The sequence below is a fragment of the Hemiscyllium ocellatum genome, chromosome 38 (assembly GCF_020745735.1).
Source record: "Hemiscyllium ocellatum isolate sHemOce1 chromosome 38, sHemOce1.pat.X.cur, whole genome shotgun sequence".
NCBI lineage: Eukaryota > Metazoa > Chordata > Chondrichthyes > Orectolobiformes > Hemiscylliidae > Hemiscyllium > Hemiscyllium ocellatum.
Window position 1 is genome coordinate 20,648,577 of NC_083438.1, and position 20,162 is coordinate 20,668,738.

A 20,162-nucleotide genomic window follows, 5' to 3' on the forward strand; every position below is an offset into this window, starting at 1 on the left:
TTTTGCTTCTTTCTGTTCTTCTATGTCGGGTACATCCCGCTCCACGATGGCTCTGCCTTATTAGTCATAGATAATTCTATCTGTTTTCGCTTCTCACTGTTTAGTATTTGTATGCCTAATTTTATAATGTAAGCTTTTGCAGAAACAACGCCTGTTCCCTTATTCTGCACAATTTTAACCCTATATCTTACACCTTGTTAAAGGACATCGTTACACAGTGTGAGGTTGTCCATTTTGGAAGGACAAATAAGAATGCGGAATACAGGGTTAACAGTAGGGTTCTTAGTAAGGTGGAGGAGCATTCATTAGCAGAGGGATTGAATTCTAGAGTCGTGAGGTGATGTTGCAGCTGTACAGGACTTTGGAGTACTGTGTGCAGTTCTGGTCACCTCACTTTAGGAAAGATGTGGAAGCTTTGGAGAGGGTGCAGAGGAGATTTACCAGGATGTTGCCTGGAATGGAGAATAGGTCGTACGAGGATAGGTTGAGAGTGCTAGGCCTTTCTCATTGGAATGGCAAAGGATGAGGGGTGACTTGAGAGAGGTTTATAAGATGATCAGGGGAATAGATAGAGTAGACAGTCAGAGACTTTTTCCCCGGGTACAACAGAGTGTTACAAGGGGGCATAAATTTAAGGTGAAGGGTGGAAGGTATAGGGGGGATGTCAGGGGTAGGTTCTTTACCCAGAGAGTGGTGGGGGCATGGAATGCGCTGCCAGTGAGAGTGGTAGAGTCAGAAGCATTGGTGACCTTTAAGCGGCAATTAGATAGGTACATGGATAGGTGCTTAAGCTAGGACAAATGTTCGGCACAACATCGCGGGCCGAAGGGCCTGTTCTGTGCTGTATTGTTCTATGTTCTATGTTCTATGATCTATGTTCTATGTTCTATATTCTAGGTGTAAAAAAACCTGCCCCCGTGTCTTTTTAACACGTTTCTCCTCTCACCTTAAAAATATGCCCCCTAGTCTTGAAATCCTCCAACCTAAGGAAAAATCACCTGCCATTCACCTTATCTAAACCCCTCACGACTTTATAAACTTCTGCGAGGTCATCGCTTAACCTCCGATGCTCCAGTGAAAAATGTCCTCAACTATCCAGCCTCTCCATATTCGGCAACATCCTGGCAAACCTTTTCTGAATCCTATCCAGCCTAATAATATCTTTCCTATGACAGGGCAACTAGAACTGGGTACAATGCTCCAGAACAGGCCTCACCAAAGTCCAGTATAATCTCAACATGACATCTCAACTCCTATACTCAAAGGTCTGAGCAATGAAGGCAAGCGTGCTAGATGTCTTATTAATTGCCCTATCCATGTGCAATCCTATTCAAAGATTTATGCACCTGAACCCCTAAGTCTCTCTGTTCTACAACACTACCTAAGGCCCTACTCTTAATTTTTAATTGTGTAAGTCTGCACTTGCTAGTTTACCTTCCATTTATCCAAATTAAACTCCATTTGTCACTCTTCATCCCATTGACCCAACTGACCAACAGCTCTTTATGATCTTAGGTTGTCTTCTTCTACTTAGATCTGCTCTAAGACTCAAAACATTAACTCTGCTTCTCTCCCCAGAGATGCCACTAGACCTGCCCAGTTTAAGCAACAATTTCTGTTCTTGTTTCAAGGCTCATGCTCTCTCACTTTTGCCTGCAATACCTTTGCTCACTCACTCTCTGCCACCCTGATCCATTCTGAGACAACGAATCCTTCATTGCCCCCCTGCACTGCCCACTCACACACCTCCGCCAAAAGTAATAACTTTTGCCCACCACCATCACCTACTTTAACAACTGCCTCTCTCGTGTATGAGGGAAGAGTCATTGAATCATAGAATCGCTACAGTGTGGAAACAGGCGCTTCGGCCTAACAAGGCCACACCAACCTCCAAAGAGTAGCCCATCCAGACCCATTCTCCTACCGTGTATTAACTCGTACCTAATGCACCTAACTTATACATCCCTGAGCACGATGGGACAATTTACCACGGCCAATCCAACCTAACCTGCACATCTTTGGACTGTGGAAGGAAACCAGAGCACCCGGAGGAAACCCACACAGACACGGTGAGAATGTGCAAACTCCACACAGACAATCGCCGAAGGCAAGAATCGAACCTGGATCCCTGGCGCTGGGAAGCAGCAGTGCTAACCACTGAGCCACCATGCCACCACGAGCAGCAAGCGAGAAGGGCAGAAAACTCCAAGATGGGTAGTGGGCTTTCGACATTGAGCTCCTCACATCTTAGGGGTACAGGATCTTGATTGCCCTGAACAGCTCACGGAACATGTTCAAACCCCTGCCCCAGACTTGAAGCTACCTCCCTTGACGGAGAACTGTTGACAGCCACGACAAACTTCCTGGCATCACGTTTGTGCTAGGCAACACAGCAATGCAGCAGTGTAGCCGTGGTTGAGGGGCAAGGCACAGAATGGCAAAGCAGCAATGCTTGTAAGCATCCAAGTTAGTGCACATTAAGAGAGCAAGCGAGCAGCAGAGCGGTCCAGTCCATGAGCTGGGCGTGTGGTCCCGAGCACAGAGTGCCCTTCATTGGAGCGTCACAGTGAGAGTTGCCGATGAGGCCCGAGGTGTGGCACTGGAGTGCAGGGAGGCCCCGCGAGTGAATTTGAAATGTGCCGTGAGAATCCTGAGAAGCCGTCAGATGTCAGGTGCCAAAGTTTGTGGACGTGAGGGGCACGTGGCCTGTGCCCAAGTAGTGTGCCCTGACGTGTTGGTGCCTGGTATCCACCATGGACGTCCTTTGGCCCAAGTGGCAAGCTGAAATGTCACTGGGCACCCACTCTGATTTGGTTGCTGAGATTGGCATCCAATTTGGTAAGATTGGAGCACATTAAAGAGGCAGAATGTGCACTATTCAGGTGGTTAGCAGGTAATAATTCCTCTGAATAGGCAACTCGCCACCGCCCAGGAAAAAATCTTGCCTTGATGCAATTAAAGCTATAGTAAAATGCTCCTGACTTCAGGAATCCTCATGATCTTTTTCAGCCCTAGACCACTTCAGTTAAATCCTTATAACATTTTGCTTGCAATTTTCAAGATGACGCCAAGTTGGGGTTTTTTTAGTGAGCACTCGAGAGGACCACCGTCAATTACCGGAGGTACAGATAGATTTGCCAAATAGGGAATAGTTGATGAAAATAATTCAACCCTGGATAAATGTGAGGTACCAGCAGCCTTTGTTTTAACCAGTACCTTGTCAACCGACACTCTTTTGAGAAAACAGCGAAAATATATATACTTCAAATACTGTAATGTCTCAGTATTTACACTGTAAATAATGTGTAACAGTGGTGTGTATACACCTGCATTGCATTTCTATGACTTGCTTTTTCCATTGATTTTCAGAGGCCGAGGCATTTTTTGAGGATCTTGACGTCTTAAAATTTTGCGTGGTGCGGATCTACTGTGATTATTCGATGTTGTGGCCATTTTGGAGACATGGATAGAGCAGGGTCAGGAATGGATGTTGCAGGTTCCGGGGTTTAGATCTTTCATTAAGATCAGGGGAGGTGGTAAAAGAGGGGGAGGTGTGGCTTTGTTAGTCAAGGACAATACAACAGTGGCTGAAAGATCTTTTGATGAGGACTCGTTTACTGAGGTGGTATGGGCTCGGGTTAGAAACAGGAGAGTAGAGGTCACACTGCTGGGAGTTTTTTAATAGGCCTCCGCAAAGTTCCAGTGATGTGGGGGAGAGGATCTGATTCTGGGTAGGCATGAAAGGTAGGCATGAAAGGAACAGGGTGGTCATAATGGGGTCTTTAGCTTCCCTCACATTGACTAGAAATACTATAACTCTAGTACAGTGGATGGATCAGTTTTTGTCCAATGTGTGCAGTATGTTGAAGGGCCGACAAGAGGGGATCTGGTACTTGGTAATGAACCAGGCCAGGTGTTTGATTTAGTGGTAGCACTTTGGAGCAAGTGACCATAATTCAGTCATGTTTAGTTTAGCGATGGAAAGGGATTGGTACATGCCAGAGGGCAAGAGTTATCGATGGGGGAAGGACAATTATAATGCAATTTGGTCAGACTTAGGATGCATAGAATCGGGGAGCAAAATGCAGGGGATGGGGATAATCAAAATGTGGAGCTGATTTAAGGAACAGATATTGTCTTTGATAGGTATGTTCCTGTCAGGCATGGAGGAAGTGATAAGGTAAGGGAACCATGGTTTACTAACAAAATTGTATCTCTTATTAAGCAGAAGAGGGAGGCTTATGTGACATTGAGATGAGATGGTTCAGATGTGGCAATGGAGGGTTACAGATTAGCTGGGAAGGATTTAAAGAGAGAGTTAGTAAGAGCAAGGAGGGGACATGAGCAGTCTTTCACAGGTAGAATAAAGGAGAACCCTAAAGTTTTCTATAGGTATGTGAGGAATAAAAGGATGACTAGGGTAGGAATAGGGGCAGTCAAAGACAGAAGTAGTAAGTTATGTGTGGATCCTGTGGAGATCAGAGCGGTGCTCAATGAATATTTCTCATCATTTTCACTCAGGAAGAAGAGAATATTGTCGAGGAGAGGACTGAGATACAGACTATTAGACTGTAAAGGGTTGAGGTTAGTAAGGAGGAGATGTTATCAATTCTAGAAGGTGTGAATGTAGATAAGTCCCCTTGGCTGGTTGGGATTTATCCAAGGATTCTCTGGGAAGCTTGACAGGAGATGGCAGAGCCTTTGGCCTAGATCATTGAGTTATTGTTGTCTATAGGTTTAGGACCAGAGAACTGGAGAATTGCAAATGTTCTGCCCTTGGTGAATAAGGGCAGTTGAGATGACCCAAGTCATTATAGACCAGTGAGTCTTAGGTCTGTTATAGTAAAAGCTTTGGAAAGGATTATGAGAGATAGGATTTATAATCATTTAGCAAGCAACAATTTACGTGGAGGTAGACAACATGGTTTCGTCAAGGGCACGTCATGTCTCACAAACTTCATTGAGTTTTTTGAGAAGGTGACCAAGCATGTGGATGAGGATAGGGTAGTTGACATGGTGTACATGGACTTCAATAAAGCCTTTGATAATGTTCCACTTGGTAAGCTTTTGGAGAAAATATGGAGGCATGGGATTGAGGGTGATTTAGTAGTTTGGATTAGGAACTGGCTTTCTGTTAGAAAGCAGTGCGTGGTAGTTGATGGAAAATATTCAGCCTGGAGTCTGGTTACTAGTGTGTGCCACAAGAATCTGTTTTGAGACCTCTGCTGTTTTTCATTTTTATAAATGACTTGAACGCAGACATAAGTGAATGGATTAGTAAGTTTGCAGATGACACGATAGTCAGTGGAGTGGTGGACAGTGGGGAAGAATGTTGCAAGTTGCAGGGGGACTTGGATAAACTAAAGATTTGGGCTGAGAGGTGGCAACTAGAATTGAATACAGATAAATGTGAGGTGATTCACTTTGGGAAGAATAACAGGAAGGCAGAGTACTGGGTCAATGGAAAGATTCTTGGTAGTGTGGATGTGCAGAGGGATTTTGGTGTCCATGTACATAGATACCTGAAAGTTTCCACCCAGGTTGATAGTGCTGTTAAGAAAGCACACAGTATGTTAGGTTTTATTGGTAGAGGGATTTGAATACATCGAGTTAAACCCCATCTAACCAGCCCCTGAGAGAAGGAACTGGAAGTGAATTCACCACAGGACATGGCATCACCACAGGAAATAACATCACCAACCCAACATATAAATAGAAAGCAAAAATTATCAGCAGTGCTTTGCCTGAGGCCCACCGAAGATGTTACTTAGTAGGGTGACGAAACATCTGGAAATGAACCTTCCAGCTCAGCGAGCAAACCTACATTCAAAAATGATCCAAGTTTTTAAAAAAATACTCATTCATAAGATGTGACGTCACTGGCTGGACCTCCCTTGAGAAGTGGTGAGCTGCCTTCTTGAACCGTTGCATCATTTGCTGGAGATACACAACAGAAGAATTTTCAGGATTATTGACCCAGTGACACTAAAGGAACATTGATATATTTTCAAGTCAGGATGGTGAATAGCTTGAAGGGGAACAGGCAGGGGTTTTGTGTTCCCATGTATCTGCTGCCCTGGCCCTTCTCAACGCTGGTGGTCATGGATTCATTGTCCAAAAGAAGCCTTGGTGAATTTCTGCAGTCCATCTTGTAGCTGCAACACACTGCTGCTGCTGAGCATCGGCGGTGAAGGGAATGAATGTTTGTGCATTGAGTGCTAATCAAATGGGCGCTCTGGCTTGGATGGTGTGGAGCTGCATTCATCCAGGCAAGTGGGCAGTGTTCCATCACACTCCTGACCAGTGCCTTGCAGATAGTAGACAAGTCTTTGGGAGGCAGGCGCTGCAGGATTCCTAACTTCTGAGCTGTTCCTGTAGCCACTATATTCAAATGGCCTGTCCAAATCAGAGGAAGAGCGTCTCATCTTCCGCCTAGGAACCCTCCAACCACAAGGGATGAATGCAGATTTCTCCAGCTTCCTCATTTTCCCTCCTCCCCACCTTATTTCAGTCCCAACCCTTGGACTTAGCACCGCCTTCTTGACCTGCAATCTTCTTCCCGACCTCTCCGCCCCCACCCCCTCTCCGGCCTATCACCCCCACCTTCATCTCCTTCCACCTATTGCATACCCAGCGTCCCTCCCCCCTACCTTTGATCTTAGCCCGCTCGGCACACCTTCCTCATTCCTGAAGAAGGACTTATGCCCGAAACATCGATTCTCCTGCTCCTTGGATGCTGCCTGACCTGCTGCGCTTTTCCAGCATCACATTTTTCAGTTCTGGTCAATAGCAACTTGGATGTTGGTAGTGGGGGATTCAGTGACAGTAATGCCATTAAATGTCAATGAAATGATGGCAGGATACCCTCTTGTGTGGCGCAAACTGTATTTGCTGTTTGTCATCCCAAGCCTGGATATTGTCCAGGTCTGGCGGCATTTAACATTGGCTGCTTCAGTATCTGAGGATTCACGAATGGTGCTGAACATTGTGCAATTTTCGGCAAACCTCATCACTTCTGACTTGATGATAGAGAGAAGATCATTGGTGAAGCAACTGAGGATGTTTGGGCCTCAGGTAGTATGTTGAGCAACTATTGCAAATCAGCCATTGACTTGGCATGACTGACCTCCAACAAGTGCACCTAGATTCCTTTGGGCTATGACAGCAGCCAGCAGTGAGTTTTGCGTCCACCACCAATTCCCATTTGGACTTTGAATGTCCTCTGCCATTTGATATGACCCCGGCTGATCTACTTCAGGAATCAACCTGAACAGGCCCAACCTCACGAGTAACCTTTGACCCGCTTGCCACTCCTTTATCTTCTTAAGCTCAGAGTTAAAAATACTCGATGACACAGATTGCTTAGAAAATAAATTCCACAGCCAAATGATCCTCCAAGAAAAACAAGGATTCACCTCATTTCCGTCTTAGATGGAGGTTCCCTTTTTCTCGGACAGTGTCCCCTCAGTCTAGTCAGTCCTGACTGGGTGATCCAATGTGACCCCGCAAGATGCTACAACCAGCAGTTAAAATCTGGTTGAGGGAAGCAGGTAGGCCCACAAGGAATATTTCTCACTAATGCTGAATAATGGATCCTTAATGCCAGGGATCTGTGTTGAGCTTTTGGAATATCCTGACCTTAACTCTAGAGAATAGAATCCCGACAGTGTAGAAATAGGCCATTTGGCCCAACAAGTCCACACCGACCGTCCGAAGAGTAACCCACTCGGACCCATTCCTTTATCCTATTACTTTACAGTTCCCCTGACTAATGCGCCTAACCTACACATCCCTGAACACTACGGGACAATTTAGCACGGTCAATATACCTAACCTGCACAGCTTTGGTGAAAACTGGAGCACTGGGGGAAACCCATGCAGACATGGGGAGAATGTGCAAACTCCACAGAGTCGCCCGAGGCTGGAACTGAACCTGGGTCCCTGGCGCTGTGAAGCAGCAGGGCTAACCATCCAGCCATCATGCTGTGGTGTGTCCCTCTGTCTAATGGAGATGAGAACAGGGTACTGGGAAGATGGGGGCCGAACTTGAACTGCCTCATCATCAGGAACTGAGGGATAGGCAAAACCATCTCAAGTCCTTCTCTGAGTCTACCCCTCCCTCAGTGGAGCATCACCAGCATGTACGTGTTGACCCTGCGAGGTGACCCAATGCAGGGCTCTTTTCGCCCATTCATTCTGACTGAGAGGGAACCTGTATCCTCAGATTTCCAAAAGGTTTTGGATAGGGTGCCATGTCCAGAGATTGTCCGGTGATCATTAATCTAAGGACATTCAAGAGCCAAATCAATGAGCACCTTTGAGATGTTCCAAATGCTCTTTAGCTAATAAAGTGAATCTAAGCTCCTGCCATGAGTGTAATGAAGGAAACGTGGCAGCTAATCTGTGCACAGCCAGCTCCCACAAATGACAATGTTGTGAATGTCCATTTCAGTAAATGTTCACGGAGAAATATTACTGTGGAGCAGTTCTCCATTTATCTTTCAAATAGTGTTTTTGTGTTGAGCTGTCAGATTGTCCAAAAGGCATTGCCTCTGCTCATCTAGCACTCCCACTGAACTATTTTTCTGTCCGAGGCGACAATATTCCCTCGCCGATGCCCTCCTGAAAGTGCAGCAGACTCTTTATACTGACCCTCTCGCCAGGGCAGTACTCGCCCAGTATTGAAATTCTTAACTTGAGGTCGTGCAGCACTACTGAGCATATGAGAGAACAGCAGTCTCTCTGTACTGACCTTCTGTTAGTGCAATGCTCCTTCAGTATTGATGCTGTCAGTGCAGTCCTCCTACTGTATTAATGCTCTGGCTGTATAGTGTTCCCTCAGCGATGATCCTCTGTCAGTGCAATGTTCCCTCAGTATTGACCCCCTGTTAATGCAGTGCTCCCCCATGGATCCTCTGTCAATTCAGTGTTCCCTTGATGCTGACTCTCCAATAAGGTAGTCCTTTTTTGCTGATTTGATGTTCCTTCAGTATTAATCACTCAATGACCTCAAAGTCTCTGACAATGTACATCCCCTTCAATTCAGGATTCTTTCACCCATTCATTGTGACTGAGAGAGAACCTGCACTTCTCAGATTTCCAAAAGGATTTGGATAGGTTGCCACGCAATCACAAAGTAAGTGTTAATAAATTAGCGTGAGTGGAGGATAAGGAGAAAGTGAGGACTGCAGGTGCTGGAGATCAGAGTGGAGAGTGCAGTGCTGGAAAAGCACAGCAGGTCAGGCAGCATCCCAGGAACAATAGAATCGACGTTTCGGGCAAGAGCCCTTCTAGAGGAATGAGGGTTGTTTACAGATACGAAGCAAAGCGAGATTGTATAAATGAGCAACTTTCAAGTTGGCGTCCTGTCCCTAGTGGAGTGTGGCAGGATCAGTGCCCACGTTTCATCTGTTTGCCATCTCTGTTAATTGCCTTTGCCCAAGCACTGAAAATGCAGAGTCAAAAGAGAGTATAAGCTGTGAGAGGGCGCAAAAACATCCTGCAAAGAGACATAGAGGAATGAAGTGAGTGGGCACAAAGGTGGACTATAATATGGGGAAGTGGGAGGTTATTCGTTTAAGCAATAAGAACAGAAAGGCAGAATGGTTTCATTCTCACAAACATCACTGGCAACTATTGAACTTCCAGAAGGCTTGGGCACACTCCTGGAAGGAACATACATTGTAGCCAGGGGTTTGGAGAACCAAGAAAGAATGGAATGAGATATTCCTGGATGAGACAACAATCAGAGCATTGTCCTCGATATCAAAGGAAGGATGGAGGTTCACTAAATTGTTTCCTGGGATGGGAGGATGTCCTCTGAGGGGGGAGCTGTTTGAATTGGGGTTCAAGAAGATACTACCTCATCGATATACGTAAGATACTGATGAAGCTTGACTGGGTTAAAACTGAGAGATGGTTTCTTGCTCGCTAGGGACTCTAGAACGCCAAGTCCCAGGAAAAGAAATGACCCTTTTGCCCTCAGCGCAAAAGACACATCTTCACTGAACGCTCGTCATTGCTGAATCTCTTTCAGGTTGGGATAGGCACGAATCAACGGAGTGACTAGGTCAGGGTAGTGTCGAAGCCAAAGAGCAACCATGAACAGGAAAGCAGATCCGAGGGGCCGAAGGGTGCTCTCCCGCTCCTATCTGGCTGTCCTGATGACCTTGCATTTGAACTTTCACGTCTGATTTGTATCTGTTTCGAAACTCCCACACAACACCCTCAGCAGAGCCAACAATTCATGTCAAGATTGAAACCCTCTTCACAGCTCACCACCAGTAACCACAACCTACGTCACCACATGCACATCCGTCCAGATGATGATCAATCCTTGCCAATGCCAGAAATCTTAACTGAACAGATTTCTTTTCAGTCTCTTTTCTGTTGAGCTTACCACAGGTAAACGACCTTTCCAGACTAAATCTGCTGTGTATCAGCGTTTTCAGATCTTTATATTTTGAAATGGCAAAATATTGTGACAGTTCGACCAGTCTTTCTGCCTCACTAAATGTCAGCGATTTCTCTCTTTCTGACTGTACCTCTCCATCCATCTATTATTGTTTCGTTCACACTTATACCCCAGACACAAGTACACTTTTTGAAACTGCTTTCAGACAAACGGTCAATGCTTCAAAGATCAAACAAATTTCAGTCCCAGAACCAAACACAGACAATGCTGCGCTGTCAGAGAGTCAGTACTGAGAGATTGCTGCACTATTGGAGGGTCAATACTGAGGAATTGCTGTATTGCTGGAGGGTCAGTAAAGAAGGGGGATTGCTGCACTGTTGGACAGTCAGTACTGAGTGACTGGTGCACTGTTGAAGGGTCAATAATGTGGACGTGCTGCACTGTCAAAGGATCAATTCCTGAGGGAGTGCTGCACTGTTGGAGCATCAGTACAGAGGCAGTCTGCACTGTCAGAGGGTCCATAGCGAGGGAGTGCTGCACTGTCAGAGATTAATTACTGAGGGAATGCTGCACTGTCAGATGGTCCATAGTGAGGGAGTGCTGCACTGTCAGACTTCATTACTGAGGGAGTGCTGCACTGTCAGACGCTCATTACTGAGGGAGTGCTGCACTGTCAGACTTTGTGACTGATGGAGTGCTGCACTGTCAGATGATCAGTAGTGAGGGAGTGCTGCACTGTCAGATGGTCAGTAGTGAGGGAGTGCTGCACTGTCAGATGGTCAGTAGTGAGGGAGTGCTGCACTGTCGGACGCTCATTACTGAGGGAGTGCTGCACTGTCAGATGGTCCATAGTGAGGGAGTGCTGCACTGTCAGATGGTCAGGAGTGAGGGAGTGCTGCACTGTCGGACGCTCATTACTGAGGGTGTGCTGCACTGTCAGATGGTCCATAGTGAGGGAGTGCTGCACTGTCAGACTTCGTGACTGAGGGAGTGCTGCACTGTCAGATGGTCAGTAGTGAGGGAGTGCCACATGTCGAAGGGTCAGTACCAATGGAGTGCTGAACTGTTGAAGGGTCAGTACTGAGGGACTGTATTGTGAGGCCCAGTAGGTTAGCACTGTGCCTCACAATGCCAGGGACCCGAGTTCAATTCCAGCCTTGGGCGACTGTCTGCACAGAGTTTACACGTTCTCCCTGTGTCTGCGTGGGTTTCCTCTGGGTGCTCTGGTTTCCAAAGATGTGCAGGTCAGGTGGATTGGCCATGCTAAATTGCCCATAGTGTTAGGTGCATTAGTCAGGGGTAAATGTACGGAAATGAGTCCGGGTGGCTTACTCTTCAGCTAGTCGGTGTGGACTTGTTGGGCCGAAGGGCCTGTTTCCACACTGTAGGGAATCTAATCTATAGAGGAACAAAAGCTGGAAAATGAAGTCAGTGTATTCAAACCTTTGTTGACCATGTGTACACAATGGATCAAATGCCTATAGATGGATGTCAGAGTCCAAGAATGTATTTTAAAAATCTATATGTTGTGGTTCAAGCTTTGAAACAAATCTCATCTCCTATTCTCACCATCTATGATTTAGATGTTTCCAACTATCCTTTTTAAGACTTTATAACAGATGGCAAAAGCACATTTGAAAAGTCAAACCAGCAGGAAGATTTATTTTACTGGGATTGTAATACACTGAAATATAAGCCTGCCCGCAAACACAGAAGGGAAGAAATTGTATTAAAATGGATGCAGAGGTATCAAACAACCCAGAGACACCAGTTCATCAATATCCTTGCTTCTGAGATAGAGTCCAAAACTGGAATTTGCATTTTAGAATTCATAGAGTCTTAGAGATGTCTGGCATGGAAACAGACCTATCATAGAATCACTACAGTGTTGAAACAGGCCATTAGGCCCAACAAGTCCCACACCAACCCTTTGAAGAACAACCAAACACAGACCCATTCCCCTCCGCCATCACTCTACATTTCTCCAGGTTACTCCACCCTAACCTACACACCCCTAAACACTATGGGTGATTTAGCACATCCAATTCACCCAACCTGCACATCTTTGGGTTGTGGGAGGAAACCGGAGCACACGGAGTAAACCCACGCATACACGGGAAGACTATGCAAACTCCACACAGACATTCACCCAAGGGGGCATCTAACCTGGGTCCCTTGCACTGTGAGGCAGCAGTGCTAACCACTGAGCCACCATGCCACCCTAACCTAATCTATTCCCATTTGCCAGCACTTTAGAGGGATCTCTAAACCCTTCCTCTTCATATACTGACCCAGATGCCTTTTAAATGCTGCAGTTGTGCCAGCCTCCACCACTTCGTCTGGCAGCTCATTCCATACATTCACAACCCTCTGTGTGAGGAAGTGGACCCTGAGGTCCCTTCTTTGGATGATTGGCTAACCAGGAGGTCAGGGGTCATGGACCATTTCTGATCTCGTTAAATGTCTTTGAACATCTTCTGAGGATTATCGCCAACTTGTAAACTCTGCTTCACCATTTCTGTGAAAGGAAGTTGAGTGCTTACAATGAGCACACATACAGGTCATTGATGTTGTTTTATACAAGCCGGAGACCTACCCTGCATAACCTCTTGTACCGGCTTTAACAGCATCAGTAAAGTTGTATGAAGTAGCATTGACTCCTTGGTGACCACTATTTAGATATTATACAGTTAAAAGACATCTGTGCTCAACCTTGTGTAATGCATATGACCAAGCCCAAAAGGGGCTAGAACCTATTTATCTTTAAGACCACAGCTTGCATTGCAGATGACCAACTGTTTTTGGCCCATCTCAGAGGGTAGGGTTTGCACAATTGACAGTCGGGCTTTGGGAGTTATAGAACAGAGGGACCTAGGGGTACAGGTACTTAATTCTTTGTAGTTTGCATCACATATAGACAAGAGTGGATAAAAAGTGTTTAGCACACCTGCTTTCATTGCCTCGCTCAACCTGAATTGAGACCTACAGAGCAGGCTGTGAACAAGGCAATCACAACGGGCCAGAATCGGATATTTGACCATAAAACAAGGAGAAATAGGTGGGCAACACAGTTACTCTTAGATGGATCTGATCCAACGCAAACAGGAGTTTCGGGATCTTTTCTTTTAACTTGGTTAGTTTCCTAGTTTCCGTCCTTAGTCCGTCTGGCAGAAAACAGAGAACGGGGATAAAAGTGTCTTTCTCAGGATGGCAGCCAGTGACAAGTGGTGTTCCGCAAGGCTCAGCGCTGGGTCCACAAATTTTCCCTTTGTACATTAACGATCTAGCTGAAGGAACTGAGGGCAGTCTGGCTATGGTTGTAGATGATACAAAGATAGGCAGCGGGACAGATAGTATTGCGGAGGCGCAGAGGCTGGAGAAAGATTCAGGTAGTATAACTGTGTGGGCAAAGAAATGACAAAGTGCAATGTGGGAAGGTGTGAGGCCATTCACTTTGGCAGGAAGAATAGAGCATGGACTATTTTCTAAATAGGGAGAAAATTCAAAATTTGGAGTGTAAGACAATTGGGAGTTCTCGTCCAGGATTCCCTCAAGGTAAACTTGCAGATTGACTCAGTAGTTGAATTGAATTGAATTAAATTGAGATGAGTTGAATTTATTGTCATGTGGCCTGGGCACAGTGAAAAGCTTCATCTTGCGAGCAATACAGACAGATCACAGAGTTAATGAGCATAGATAGTAAATAATAGGGAAACAACGACAAAAACAAAAACACAGGGACAGGTGAATGTTCAGAGTTTGTGAGTCCGTTCAGTATTCTAACAACAAGTGGGTAGAAACTGTTTTGAAACCGGCTGGTGTGTGTGTCCAGGCTCCTGTCCCTTCTCCCTGATGGTAGAGGCTGTAGAAAAACATTGCCAGGGTGGGATGGAGCTTTGAGAATGCTGGCGGCCTTTCCCTGACAGTGGGCCTGGTGGATGGATTCTATCGATGGGAGGTTGGCCTTTGTGATTGTCCGGGCTGAGTTCCCCACTCTCTGTAACCATCTCCGATCTTGAATGGTACAGTTGCCATCCCAGGTAGTGATACACCCAGACAGAATGCTCTCGATGGTGCACCTATAAAAGTTGACAAGGGTATTCACCGTCACGCCACATTTCCTCAGCTGCCTGAGGAAGGAGAGACGTTGTTGGGCCTTTGTAACCAGTGTGTCCACATGAAGAGCCCAAGGAAGCCTGTTGTGGGTGACCACTCCCAGGAGCTTGACACTCTCCACTCGTTCCACCTCTGTGCTGTTAATGTGTAGGGGGGGGGGGGGGGGGCATGAGTAACATCCCGCCAAAAGTCAGGAATGAGTTCCTTGGTTTTGCCGACGTTGAGAGCTCGGTTGTTCTCAGTGCACCATCTTCTAGGTCTTCCACCTCCCATCTGTAGTCTGTTTCATCACCATCTGAGATCCGACTGACTATGGTGGTGTCATCAGTGACCTTGTAAATGGCATCAGTCTGGTATTTGGTGATGCAGTCATGGGTATACAGTGAGTACAGTAGGGGAGCTGAGTACACCCTCCCACCCGGGGTGGGGGCTCCAGTGTTGAGTGTTAGTGAGGGTGAAATATTGTCCCCAATCTTCACTGATTGTGGCCTGTGGGTCAGGAAACTGAGGATCCAGTTGCAGAGAGAGGGGCTTAGTCCGAGATCACTAAGTTTAGTAATCAGTCTCGAGGGGATAATCGTGTTGAAGGCTGAACTGTAGTCAATGAGTAGAACTCTTACGTAACTCAGGAAGGCAAAAACAATGATGGCATTTATTTTGAGAGGATTTGAATATAAAAGCAGGGGTGTACTTCTGAATCTCTATAAGGCTTAAGTCACACCACATTTGGAATATTGTGTGCAGTTTTAGGCCCCATGTCTCAGGAAGAATGTACTAACCTGGGAGCATGTTCACAGGAGATTCACGAGAATAGTCCCAGGAATGGAAAACTTAACAAATGAGGAACGTATGAGGACTCTGGGTCTTTACTCGATGGAGTTTAGAAGGTTAAGGGGTAATCTAATTGAAACAGTCAGTATACTGAAAGAACTAGACAGAGTGGTTGTTGGGAAGATGTTCCCATTGGTAGGACAGACTCAGACACAAGGGAACAGCCTTAGAGTAAGGGGAAGACCTTTTAGGATGAAGATAAGGAGAAACTTCTTCAGCCAGAGAGTGGGGAATCTGTGGGATTCACTGCCACAGAAGGCTGTGGAGGCCAGGTCATTGAGTATAGTTAAGACTGAGATAGATAGGTTCTTGATTGGCAAAGGGATCAGAGGTTATGGAGAGAAAGTTGGAGAATCAGGTTGAGAAACTTATCAGCCATGATTGAATGGCGGAGCCAATTTGATGGGCTGAATGGCTTAATTTCTGCTCCTATATCTCATGGTCTTAGACAGAGACATTGCATTCTTCTTGTAGATTCTTTCATTTTCAATGGAATAAGTCTTTGTTGAGATGTGTGGAATGTCTCCACTATTGGCAGCCTCTTTCCTTTTAACCTCTTTCCTATTTACCATTCCACCATTGTTGAGTAATTGGGTATGCAGTTTTTTTTATATAATGCGATAATTCCGTTCCTGTGCAACTCTGTGCTGTACAAAACTCACGCAATACAAATAATACTTAAAGTGTTGGCGATCTAATCACGTTATACACAATACACATTTTACAAACTCGTGTTTTAGAAACAGCATTCCCATTTCAGCAATCGTGTTATAGCCAATTTGTGTGAACGAAAGATGAGTAGTAGCAGAACTGACTGTACAAGAGTCAGGATGTCTTTGGGGGTTAAGCTACACTTATGGATGTGGGTCTGCTCGCTGAGCTGGAAGGTTCATTTCCAGATGTTTAATCACCCTACTAGTGACTGACTGTGTGGAGTTTGCACGTTCTCCCCGTGTCTGCGTGGGTTTCCTCCGGGTGCTCCGGTTTCCCCCCACAGTCCAAAGATGTGCGGGTCAGGTGAATTGGCCATGCTAAATTGCCCGCAGTGTTAGGTAATGGGTAAATGTAGGGGTATGGGTGAGTTGCGCTTTGGCGGGTCGGTGTGGACTTGTACGGCCGAAGGGCCTGTTTCCACACTGTAAGTAATCTCAAATCTAATCTAGTGGGCCTCAGGCGAAGTCCTGCTGATAATTCCTGCTTTCTATTTATACGTTTAAGTTTCTTTGGGTTGGTGATGCCATTTCCTATGGTGATGTAACTTCCTGTGGTGAAGTCACTTCCTGTTCCTTTTCTCAAGTGGTGGTAGACGTGGTCTAACTCAATGTATTTGTTGATAGAGTTCCGGTTAGAATATTGTGTTCAATTCTGGTCACTACATTAACAGAAGGATGTGGAGGCTTTGGAGAGGGTCCAAAGAGGTTTACCAGGATCCTGCCTGGATGAGAGAGTATGAGCTAAAAGGAGACTCTAGAAAAAGCTGGGTTATTTTCTCAGGAGAAGTGGAGACTGAGAGCAGAATTGATAGGAGTCTATAAAATTATGAAATGCATAGATTGGGTTGAGAGTCAGAATCTTTTTCCCAGAGTTGAAATGTCTAACACCAAGGGCCATGAATTTAAGGTGAGAGAGGGAAAGTTCAAAGGAGACGTGAGGGACAAGTCTTTTTTACACAGAGTGGTAGGAACCTGAAACACACCGCTAGGGGTGATGGTTGAGGCAGATACAATAGGGCTGTTTAAGGGAGTTTCAGATGAGCACATGAACATGCTCAGAATGGAGAGATACGGACTAAGAGCAGGCAAAGGGGATTAGTTTAATTTGGCATCATGTTTGTCACAAAATTGTTGGATGAAGGGCCCATTCCTGGGCTGTATCGTTCTGTGTTCTATGTTCAACTTTGTCTTGATATCCTTACATTCATATTTATTTAAGTTTCACACTAACTGCAGTTTTGCACTCAAACTCATTCTGAAATTCCATCATGTTATGATCACGCTTACCAAGATGATCCTATAATTTGAGCTATTAATTAATCTTGTATCATTATATGGGGCCAGGTCTACATTAGCCTGTTACCTGATTGGTTCCCGTATATATTGTTTGAAAATGCCTTTCATGCACCATACGCTGTAATGTGTAGGCTACAAAGTGTTGGAGGCTGAGGGGTGTCCTTATAGAGGTTTATAAAATCACAAGGGGCTTGGACAGGATAAACGGACAAGGTATTTTCCCTGGAGTGGGGGAGTCCAGAACTAGAGGGCACAGGTTTAGGGTGAGAGGGGAAAGATTGAAAAGGGATCTTAGAGGCAACCTTTCCACGCAGCGTGTAGTGCGTGTATGGAATGAGCTGCCAAAATAAGTGGTGGAGGCTGGTACAATTACAACATTTAAAAGGCATCTGGATGGTCTATGAATAGGAAGGGTTTAAGAGGGATATTGACCAAGTGCTGGCAAATGGGACTAAATTAGTTTGGGATATCTGATTGGCAGTTGGCCCAAAGGGTCTGTTTCCATGCTGTACATCTCAATGACTTTATCTATGACTCTATTTGCCAGTTTGATATGTCCAGTGTATTTTAATCTTTCCACCCAGTGCCCTTTTCACAAATTCCCCCCACAATTTGTTGGTTTAAAGTATCTCCTGTAGTACAGCTTCTGCTGTGAAGTATGTAAAGCATTCCTGCAAATGACTTACTTTCTTTGTTATTCCTTACCTGCACTCAAACTGATTCAACTTTATAATCCTGCACACCAAGAGAATTTCCCACTATTATCCTTCATCTTTATAAATGCTACCACGTATCTGACAGTCAGTGCTCCCACAGTGCTCAACTCACGGAACAATGCAGCATTCCCTGTGCGCATCATCCTCCATCAATTCAGCAGCCTCTCAAGAATGCAAAAGATTGTAGGTCAGGATTTTTTCAATGACTTGCTGCGATTGCTCCTACAACCTTCTGACTCAGCCCAGGGAGCATTCACTGAACAGAAAGATGATGTAAAATACTGATGGAAAAGTCCTGTTGCATGTGCCTTTCACCTTTCTCTGACCTGCCACTTTCATTATTTGTAGCTTTGCGTGCCATGTTAAACTAAAAATGATTCAACTTTTAGTACCAAGATGTTTCGTTATTGCTCATTGTTTTCTATCCAGTTTCAAATACTGCTCCATCTGCAATGGGCTCAGTTAATAAATGATATTTTCCAGATTGCAACCGTTTTGGATATTCTATTCTTACTGAAAAGGACAGATTGTTAGGGTAATTCAAATAGTGCAGCTGATTTTGTATAAGCACACATTCTTTTGACGTTTTATTTTTAATGCAGACAAGACATCTGAACAGAAGCCAGGCTCACAGAAAGGTTGAAACCTCATGATTGAATAGAGGTGTTGTGCCATATCTGTAAAAGCAAGATTACACAAAAAATAGATGACAATAGGCAAGACAGATTGAACCAGTTTCCTTCAAATTAATCGTGTTGACTTTTTGAACACGTGAAGTTTAATAGTATCGAGTTAATGGGCGAGTGATAGATTCGAGGAGAAAGTGAGGACTGCAGATGCTGGAGATCAGAGCTGAAAATGTGTTGCTCGAAAAGCACAGCAGGTCAGGCAAGGAGCAGGAGAATCGACGTTTCGGGCATAAGCCCTTCTTCAGGATTGAGGAAAGTGTGTCCAGCAGGCTAAGATAAAAGGTAGGGAGGAGGGACTTGGGGGAGGGGTGTTGGAAATGCGATAGGTGGAAGGAGGTTAAGGTGAGATTGATAGGCCGGAGTGGGGATGGGGGCGGAGAGGTCAGGAAGAAGATTGCAGGTTAGGGAGGTGGTGCTGAGTTCGAGGGTTGGGACTGAGACAAGGTGGGGGGAGGGGAAATGAGGAAACTGGAGAAATCTGAGCTCATCCCTTGTGGTTGGAGGGTTCCCAGGCGGAAGATGAGGCGCTCTTCCTCCAACCGTCGTGTTGTTATGGTCTGACGATGGAGGAGTCCAAGGACCTGCATGTCTTCGGTGGAGTGGGAGGGGGAGTTGAAGTGTTGGGCTGTGGGGTTGTTGGGTTGGTTGGTCCGGGTGTCCCAGAGGTGTTCTCTGAAACGTTCCGCAAGTAGGCGGCCTGTCTCCCCAATATAGAGGAGGCCACATCGGGTGCAGCGGATGCAGTAAATGATGTGTGTGGAGGTGCAGGTGAATTTGTGACGGATATGGAAGGATCCCTTGGGGCCTTGGAGGGAAGTAAGAGGGGGGGTGTGGGCGCAAGTTTTGCATTTCTTGCGGTTGCAGGGGAAGGTGCCGGGAGTGGAGGTTGGGTTGGTGGGGGATGTGGACCTGACGAGGGAGTCACGGAGGGAGTGGTCTTTTCGGAACACTGATAGGGGAGAGGAGGGAAATATATCCATGGTCGTGGGGTCCGTTTGGAGGTGGCGGAAATGACGGCGGATGATACGCTGTATACGGAGGTTGGTGGGGTGGTAGGTGAGGACCAGTGGGGTTCTATCCTGCTGGCGATTGGAGGGGCGGGGCTCAAGGGCGGAGGAGCGGGAAGTGGAGGAGATGCGGTGGAGGGGATCATCGATCACGTCTGGGGGGAAATTGCGGTCTTTGAAGAAGGAGGCCATCTGGGCTGTACGGTATTGGAACTGGTCCTCCTGGAAGCAGATGAGGCAGAGACGAAGGAATTGGGAATATGGGATGGCGTTTTTACAGGGGGCAGGGTGGGAGGAGGTGTAGTCTATGTAGCTGTGGGAGTCGGTCGGTTTATAGTAAATGTCAGTGTTGATTCAGTCGCCCGAGATAGAAATGGAGA